We start from the raw sequence: 10,334 nt of genomic DNA, 5'->3' as shown, positions 1-10,334 counted from the left end.
ATATATATATATATGGCTAGTGAATTGTTAAAATCACCTATTCCATGTTCCAAGGTTTTTTTAAATCCTCAACTCTAGGCGTTTGGTGTATCAAGTTTTAACTGTTATTATTGTTCCCCTAAGAATTCAGTATAATGCAGGTGGGAAGGTGTGTATGTCCCGTGATCGTGCCTATGTGGATCTACAAAACAAAGCTGGCTATGACATAGCACAACTCGAAACGAATCCGGCAAGTGATATCTTGAAATCTGAGCTGGATTATTATCACATCTTAAGCCAGTGTCTTTCCGCAACGTTAATGTTCAATCCAGACCCCGGCAACCTGATCTGGAACATGTTTAAACCATAGTTATTATATGTCCTCTCTGTGAGGTATTTCGATCTGTAGAATGCAAAAGGAAAATTGTTACCGGCATGGTGGCTGCTCCAACAAAACAGCGATACGGTATCATTTATATGCATTTCCCCATTGACAGGAAAGTACATATCACAATCTTTAATGTACCAGTGAATGTCATTAAGTACAATAAGACCAGGTGTAAAACATATCTAAATACAGTTTAATGCATTCGTCATCAGCACTGATCTAGTGCGTGTTTAAGTATAATGTTTGTCTAATGCGCCCGTAGAATGATATACATGTACACACACACATTTTATTTAAACACACTATAGCAGTAACCACTTTGTTATAATGACCAGAGATATCTCATCATTAGAACATCTGAAATGCTACAATTATTCCAGTTAATGTAGTAATATCTAGATATTTTAGCCCAGAAAATATGAATGTGCATACATTTCAACTACTACAATGAACAATATTTATTATTAGTATGCATATTTATTTTATGTTATTTATATAAAGGGGGTCGCTTCTTCTAACCAATTAGTTATAATATGAACTACCATGAACTACTAATTCATGTTCAACTATATGCCAAATATTATATAATGTCTATAAAATATACGATGACTAGAAAAGTTACAATCCTGTGATGATGCCTTTGAAATAATACAAACTAATTTCCCTCTATGCTAAGTAAATTAAAATATTTTATTGCGTATGGTCATAAAACATTTATCATCTTTGGGCCGGCATCCTTATTACAATAAACAATTCCCAAACGTTTTCATTTTAAATTGCAACTTAAATTTATTTTGTATATAATATTCAAATTGTCTACAAAATACAGACATAGCTAGACCATAATTTTTAACTAAGGTTGTTGCATATGGGAGCCATGTTTAAAAAAAGAAAGAAAGAAAGAAAGAAATTTTAGATTTAATGGCACACTCAACACAACTACAGGTATGTGGTGTCAGACATGTGGTTAATGACCACAAACATATTTTAGAGAGGAAACTATGGGCAACTATTTTTTTATTAGCACCAATGGATCTTTAATATATGCATCATCCCAAAGACAGGATAGTAGACCTACATGGTCTGTAACACCAGTTGTGAAGTACTGGCTGGAACGAGAAATAGCCCAATGATTTTACTAACAGGGATCGATCCTAGACTGACTGCACACCAGGCCAGCACTTTACTACTGGGCTACGTCCTGCCCCCGGCAAATTAATTTAATTATATTATTTTTCCCCTCTAATACACATAGTAACTATTCAGCATAAAATAAGGGAAAACAACTTTCCTGTTTAACTAGGTTCTCTGTCTCTGTTCAGTTAATATTATCTTAACTGCGTGTTTCTTCTGTAGAACTAAATGAACTATTTACATAACCGGCATTTATTCAGCAACTAGTTAACAACACACACATTTTACCACATTCCAGATGTCTAAGAACTAAACACTTCCAGCCCCCCCCCCCCAATTGTCTGCAGTCCATCTCAGATTATCACAAACGGACCGGTCATCGTGATGCGTAAACAGTCAATTCTAGCTACCTCAGCCAGAGTTGTTATTTCTTTGTAAGTCAAAACACCCAGCCAGAGATAGTTTACATAAAACACCTTCGCTGGATGTAAACACTTAGAGCTAGCATATGTCATTAGCCTGTCATGCGGTATGACACCTAGCATTCAATCTTCTCAGACAGTTTACAGCCCACCACAATCCAGTGTTGTAAGCTAACGCGTTATGTCTGTCAGCTATGGGTGATACTACAAAATTCTAGAGAGACAGAATAAGGTAGAGCTAAAAACATGGTTTTTGCCTTTTGTGGATATGGACATAAAAGATAATTGGTTTGGGTTCTGTTCTATAAAAGTATAAACAAATGATTGGTTTGAATGAGACATTGTGAAATGAAAGTACACCTTCCCATGATGCTGACAAGGTGATTAACTAATTTTTGTATAATTCACCCTATAATGGGTTCTGGCACTAACCCCTCTATATATATATATATATATATATATATATATATATATATATATATATATATAGATATATATAGTTGAATCCTGTTGGCTCGATCCCTGTCGGTGCTCGAGAAAGTGTTCGACCCATCGGGTAGTTTGACTGAACCATTCGGTCAACATCGGATATTTCCGTAACATCAGTTAGAAAGTTGAATTTGATACATATTATTTTGGTAATTGCAAACTTAAAAATTTCATCAAGGTGTTATATTGCAAAATATCAGAATGAAAGAATTTATTACAAATTTCTCCGATTGTTTAATGCAGAAGCCCTTGTCGGTATTAATTAAATGTGTGGTTGCTGAAGTGATGACAGCTGAGTATCTCGCCCATTGTTTCATTTAAAACTGGTCTTGTAGACGTGTTCCGAGTAACGCTTCACGCCGAAACCATTTTGTGCACTAATTGTTTTATTGGTATCACGGTTCATCAAACAGGTACTGTAACGATAGTTGTACATGAAAGATCATTACCGATAGCCGCTTAACACACAACATGACAGGTATGGTAAAGAAGGGTTTGCATGGCTATGGATGCAATTCTCCGATTCATCAATAGTTCGTTCCGCCTAAATAATTAATCCGAATGTTGTAGGCGCAGCAATTGTTGGTCCTTTTCGGTGGTTTTCCATTTAATATTTGATGGATCACCAGTTCGAGGGACATACAGGTAATAACACAGATTGGACCGATAATTTAGTTGGAGCGAAGGCTTATAGTCGACCCTGGGTGTGTTCGACCTATCATCAGTTAATATAAAGATTTACCGAACAAAAAACTCGGGACTTCGTTTTTGGTTCCACAAGCCAGTCGATACATGGACCGATATTAACACACCACCCGGTCGTCCAATCATTTCAGACTGTGGATCAGAATCGTACAATATTTCAAAATACATAAACTTTCACTTAAAGCCAATTGCAAATAGACATGAAAGTTTTGTGAAAAACACTGAAGATCTTCTATCAAAATTATCAAAAACCAAAATCCCAAAGGATTCATTATTGGTTACCCTTGATATTGACTCCATGTACACCAACATAGGTATTGATGCGGGCATTGATTCAGTTAAGAGAGCATTTGAAAAGTACCCAGATCCAAACAGACCAGATAAAAACATTATTGAGCTGTTAGAATTAAACCTATGTCGCCGAATGGGAAGAGGCTGTTTTAAAGAAATCGAGTAAAACACCTCTTTTGTACCTCAGATATCTCGACGATATACTTATCATTTGGCCACATTCTAAACAAGAATTTTGGAACATTTTTTAGCTATTAAATCAACATGATGACAATATCAAACTTAAGGCCACCATATCAGATAAATCAGCTGACCTTTTGGATGCAACAATTTATAAAGGTTCACAATTTGAAACATCAGGTTACCTAGACTACAAAGTGTTTTTCAAACCCACAGACAAATACAAACTTCTACTTTTCACCCACACCACACCTTTAAAGGCATTGTTAAATCTCAGATTATTAGATTGCACAAAAATTAGAGTAACAAACATAATTTCAATGAGGTTTGTTCACTTTTATTTGGTGCTTTAAAACCTAGGGGATATTCAAACCCGTTTTTAAGACAACTTAAATCTGAAACTGTTCAAGAATTAGAAAATCCCTTTAGGGCAACTGAAGACTATAAACCATACAAACTTCAGCATAACCAATCACCTCAAATAAGCACTGGCTCCACTACTACTTGTGACAAAATCAGGTGTAGACTTCACAACTTACTTAAAACGCAGTCGACTTTCAAAAGTCAACAGACCAAAATTGAATATCAAATTCGGATAGACATGAACTGTGATTCGAAAAATGTAGTAATTTAGATTTTTAAAAAAACAGTACGTAGGACAAACGCAAAACCAACTGAGAATTAGAGCAGTTTGTCACAAGCATGATATTCGTCATAAAGTTGATACCCCTGTCGCCAATCACTTCAATTTACCTGACCATTCGTTAGATGAAAATTTGAAATAATTCCAATTGAACAACCCCTGATACTTGGTTCAAAAGACAAAACAGACCTCTTGAGACTTGAACGAGAGGCCTTCTGTATTCGTACATTACAGACAAAACAGCCATTTGGAATCAACGTTGAATCTGGTAAAACCGTAGAAAGAGATAAAATAATTTTTCCAATAATTTACAGTCGACGTAGCGTTGATATTGGTAAACTTCTGGAGGAATTTTTAAATCTGCACACACACACATACATACATACATACATACATACATACATACATACATACATGGACTGTGTATATTTTATGCATTGGTACAACATTTATACCTGTGGTTATGGGTGTATGTTTCGGTCAATAATCAAAATTTAAGAATAATAAATCTGGTCTTGGATTACCCCCTCCCCCCTTCCTAAAAACAATGAAGAGAGAGAAATTATCAAATGCAACTGTAGATAGTAAATTAAAAAGAAGCATTGGTAATAATCTAACGATGATGATGGTGATAAAAATAATAATAGTAATAATAATAATAATAATTTGTCCTTCCATATCTATACATACATGTATGATATTATAATTATATCTCAAATAATATTACGTGCCTTTAAAAATACGACATTCGCGTCTAAAAAGCCCTACAATGCAACTAGTGCTCTTCCCTATCAAAATGCTGGCTAGAACACTGCCGGGATGACAAACGCTCGACTCACCGATATGCTACTGATCTGTTGTGTCATTCATTTCATTTCAACTTATTTTTGTGCTTATACCCTACTAAGGGTCAAGCACGCTTTCCTGGGCACACACACCTCAGCTATCTGGGCTGTCTGCCCAGGACAGTGGGCTAGTTGTTAATTGTTGGTGGGTAGTAAGAGAAGAGGCCGTACACCTACCCAGTGAGTCGTTAAAACTGGCTCTGGGTGGGAGCTGGTACCGGGCTGCGAACCCTGTACCTACCAGCCTTATGTTCGATGGCCAAACCACGACGCCACTGAGGCCGGTGTCAAGAGGAGACCAATAAAAACTATAGGTAGCAGGGAGGTAAATAATTATGCATTGTCCACAATATTAACATAAATGCAAACTTGGAGACGGTGGCTAAAAAATCTACACGGTTGTTGCTAGGCAAGTTAAACTGTAGTATCTGTTCCCTACTTGTTATATGTAACCGATTGTTTATGCCAAGTGACAACATATTACATTACTGATATTGTCAGTAATACATATACAAATATTGTGTAATTTATTACAGTGTAGTTATATATCGCACATCAATGTGACAATTCCGAAATGTGTCACATGCAACTATGAGAGTGAACCTTTCATATCTGTGCACATATCAATTTAGTACAATATTACATGATTTGATTCGGTTATAATTCATAATAAATCACTGAAATAATGAATATTGAGTTACTTATTTTCTATTGTGGTACATTATTATAATTAGCCTGTTTATGTTAACTGTTTGGGCCTTCTAACAGTACATCGGCCAGTAGTAACAAGTCAACAGAAAATAACGATCTACTTTCGGTAACAATACAAGATAACATCAGGTCAGGTTACTCCAGTGTCCCAGTTTACTTGTTATCAAGACTACAGATCAGGCTGCCTTTTATGTATATCTGGGTCAGTGTAGTGAATAGCGCCAGGTAAAACATTGATTTTCACGTGGTATGTACGATATGGATTGTCGCTATTTATTATAACACTCGCACCACATTAAGCAGCCCATACACGATCAATTTTATTGACAATAATATTGTGAATTATAAAAATTGACAATATTATTGATCACTAGTGTGTGATATTCAAGCAAGTTTTTGATTGACACAATATATTGACAGAATCAAACATCTGTAGATATATATTGAAGGTTTCTCAATACTACTGTGTCGTTGATGGCACTTTGTCAAATTATTGCACACTATTTCATTCTGAAGCCAGTTATCCGAGGATAAACATGTCCAGGCAGGAAGAGGAAGAGGAGAGAAAATGTCTTCCTCTTTATAAACCGGCCTCGGTGGCGTCGTGGTTAGGCCATCAGTCTATAAGCTGGTAGGTACTGGGTTCGGATCCCAGTCGAGACATGGGATTTTCAATCCAGATACCGACTCCAAACCCTGAGTGAGTGCTCCGCAAGGCTCAATGGGTAGGTGTAAACCACTTGCACCGACCAGTGATCCATAACTGGTTCAACAAAGGCCATGGTTTGTGCTATCCTGCCTGTGGGAAGCGCAAATAAAAGATCCCTTGCTGCCAATCGGAAGAGTAGCCCATGTAGTGGCGACAGCGGGTTTCCTCTCAAAATCTGTGTGGTCCTGAACCATATGTCTTAAGCCATATAACCGTAAAATAAAAATGTGTTGAGTGTGTCGTTAAATAAAACACTTCTTTCTTTCTTGTTTTATGTTTTCGCTTATCAAAAGCAAAGGCAATAGCTTAGAGCAATGGTTAGAGGGCAAATTACTTAAAATATTGTGTAAATAACTGCGTCGTTGGTGGCCAATAAATATTCATCAATAATATTGTTCAACATTAGTGTCAGTTACATTGATCGTGTATGGCTGCTTTACATGTTAGAAAATAACAGCATTTTATGTGGTAGTTTACATAAAAATATAGCAATTTAAATTAGTTTTCGACCGGTTGAACTGGGACTTACTGGCTTCGTTGGAGTAATATTAATCAAGTAATCACTTTGATTGACCATATACGCAATATTTCCGAGAAAGAAAAGAAAGAAATGTTTTATTTAACGACGCACTCAACACATTTTATTTACGTTTATATGGCGTCAGACATATGGTTAAGGACTATTTCCGAGAAAGACGAACGAAGGTTTTGGAATAAGGAGTATTTCGGAGAATAGTCGAACTATAATCAGAATAATTACTAAAGTGTGTTTTAGAGAGAAACTGAAGACTACTACTACTTAAGTACAGAGTAAAATTGACAAACTGTTTTATTTGTTGTGTGGACGTTTTACTTACTTTAACCACCAAGATGTGTGGTATCGTTGTTATTGTAGAGTTGTGAAGTCAAAATGCATCACTCATCATGAACATACTACTGGATATAAGGTAACTTGTTTGTAAATAGTTACTATTTTTTATTTGATGTTTGGTTTGTTTCAATGCAATACCTAGTGTAACACTGTCCTGTAGGAACGATATGTACTAGCATATAGTGTGTGTGTGTGTGTGTGTGTGTGTGTGTGTGTGGGGGGGGGGGGGGGGCGCGTAACCGGCTCCGATGGTGTAGTAGTTAAGCCATGAGGACGTAAGGCTGGTAGGTACTGGGTTCGTATCCCGGTACGGGCTCCCACTCAGTGGATATGTGTAAGGCCACTGTACCGACTTTTCTCTCATTAAGCACGAACAACTAGTCACTAACCCACTGTCCTCGACAGACAGCCCAGATAGCTGAGGTGTGTACCTAGGACAGCGTGCTTCAAACTTAATTAGATATAAGTACGAAAATAAGTTGAAACTAATGAATAAGTAAGGACCGTACGCTCTAACAGTAGTCAGTTATGGAGGATTCGTGACGGTTTGGAGAACTAAGTGTCCAATTAGTTTAAAGCGTCCCTTTCAGTCTAGCTGGTGAAGACAGTATTATTAAAGTAGGGTATTGTATTTTAATACACACCCAGACATTTCGGACAGCATTTCAACCAAACTAGAGAGTCCCTTATCAAAATACAAGATACACTGTTAATAGTTTCACGGAGTTACATCTCTGATTGGTAGTAATAGTGACACTGGTTATTTGGTGAAACACCATAATATACTTTTATACACACCCGTTGGTGAGAACACCACGCGTTATTTTTGTAAACAATTTCAAGACATACGACTGGCTGCTCCTAGGTGATGACCAGGTCACCAATGTCACACATCCAATGAAAAAAATAACACAGCAGCACAGTGGAAATCGATTACACTGTGACGTATAGTTAACCTGGCAATCATGTGTCTGTGATGCGTAAGTCAACTACAAATACAAAGGGTTGTAAATATCTTTTAGTCGATAAAGGTGTTAAAATTGGCATAAAACCTGTTTTTTGAGGATATGTAAGAAATAGAATAATACATATGTGCCCGTTAGATACCATTTATCTCACAACTCGTTGTTTAAAAACGTTTAAAAGCGTTCGCTTGTTGGATACATTTTAAAGCAACTCGTTACATATATGGTATCTAAAGCCCACTCATGTATTATTCTCTATATTACCCACCAGTGTAAGATATTGCTCATGTCATAACAATAACTCAGTATCTAACTAGTGTAATATTGGCGTGACGAGAGCGTGACGTAGATCATTTGCTGACCCAATGCGTAGAAAAATAACATGTATTAGGTCTCGACATCTGCTTACTTCGGCGTTGCGGCTTGTTTGCAGTTGGTTTGTAATAAACAAAATACTAAACTAGCTTGCCTGTCATACCTATTTTATGAAACTGTTGAACAGTGTTGGTATCTGACGAGCGAAAGCGAGTCAGTCAACAAAACTGTTGACTCATTTCACAAATATAGGATGACAGGCAAACTCGGTTAGTATTCTATACTGAATTTAGTGTACAGCTGTTATGAAGTATACCACAGATGTTGAAACCAATATGGGGTACCACAGATTTCTGTTACGATGAGTTTTTCAGTTATATCTCTTAAATACCATGTGAGGCCCCACTTACTTGCAGGTAGATTAAATGTGCGGTGTCAAAATGTGTAAAGGTGTACTGTCGTGGCGCTGGTGCGCTACTTCAATCAAGTTATTTACAAAATGTGTAAAGGTGCACTGTCATGGCGCTGGTGCGCTACTTCAATCAAGTTCTTTACAAAATGTGAAAGGTGTACTGTCATGGCGCTGGTGCGCTACTTCAATCAAGTTCTTTACAAAATGTGTAAAGGTGTACTGTCATGGCGCTGGTGCGCTACTTCAATCAAGTTCTTTACAAACCCTTAATATTGTATGCAACGTGAATTGATTTGGTTCAACAGAGCCGCTAGGCTAGACACGCCCCTGTCGTAGATAGTACCGTCAGGTCAGGTTTGCTATCTGGGTTAATGTTTTCAATGACGCTAGATGACAGACTATGGACTTGGGTAACATACACTGTGTTGTAATACTCTCGCTGTCATACCAGGGCCGTAGCTAGCGGGGGGGGGGGGGGGCAAGGGGGGCAGTTGCCACCCACCCCCCGAACAAAATCCGGAAAGCATTCTAGAAACTTAAAGAAAATTATATTCTTAACTGTTTAAGGGGTTTTAGACTATTAACTACTCAGTTGCCCCCCCCCCCCCCCCCCCCCAAACAAACAAAACATTCTAGCTACGGCCCTGCATACAAGCCATATAGCTTTACTAGCCTGGAAATTAAACATACATTAAAATTATAGAAATTAATGCATTAATTTATATAAATAAAACATTGAAATAATGAATAATATTTTATTTAGTTATGTATTTTCTGCCGTGATACATTATTATAATTAGTATGTTTATGATAACTTGCGACGCCTTCTAACAGTACATCTCACAGGAGTAAACAAATCAATAGCACATAACGATCTTCTTTTGAAAATTATACAAAGGACTATTGTGTTGTGTGTTGTCACGTAGCGACGCCAGGACAGGTAGCTCAAATGTCCCAGGCTGACTTTTATGTGTATCTGAGTGAGTGTTGTGAATAGCGCTAGATAAAACACATTGATTTCCACGTGATATGTCCGATGTGGAGTCTCACTAGCTATTATAGGGGACGGGACGTAGCCCAGTGGTACAGCGCTCGCTCGATGCGCGGTCGGTGTGAGATCGATCCACGTCGGCGGCCTTATTGCTCTATTTCTCGTTCCAGCGAGTGCACCCACGCCTGGTACATCAAAGGCCGTGGTACGTACTACCCTGTCTGTGGGATGGTGCATATAAAAGATCCCTTGCTGCTAATCGAAAAGAGTAGCCCATGAAGGGG

The sequence above is a fragment of the Gigantopelta aegis genome, chromosome 7, assembly GCF_016097555.1.
Source record: "Gigantopelta aegis isolate Gae_Host chromosome 7, Gae_host_genome, whole genome shotgun sequence".
NCBI classification, from domain to species: Eukaryota; Metazoa; Mollusca; class Gastropoda; order Neomphalida; family Peltospiridae; genus Gigantopelta; species Gigantopelta aegis.
The sequence above is the reverse complement of the archived record's forward strand: the minus strand, read 5'-3'. Positions refer to the sequence as shown.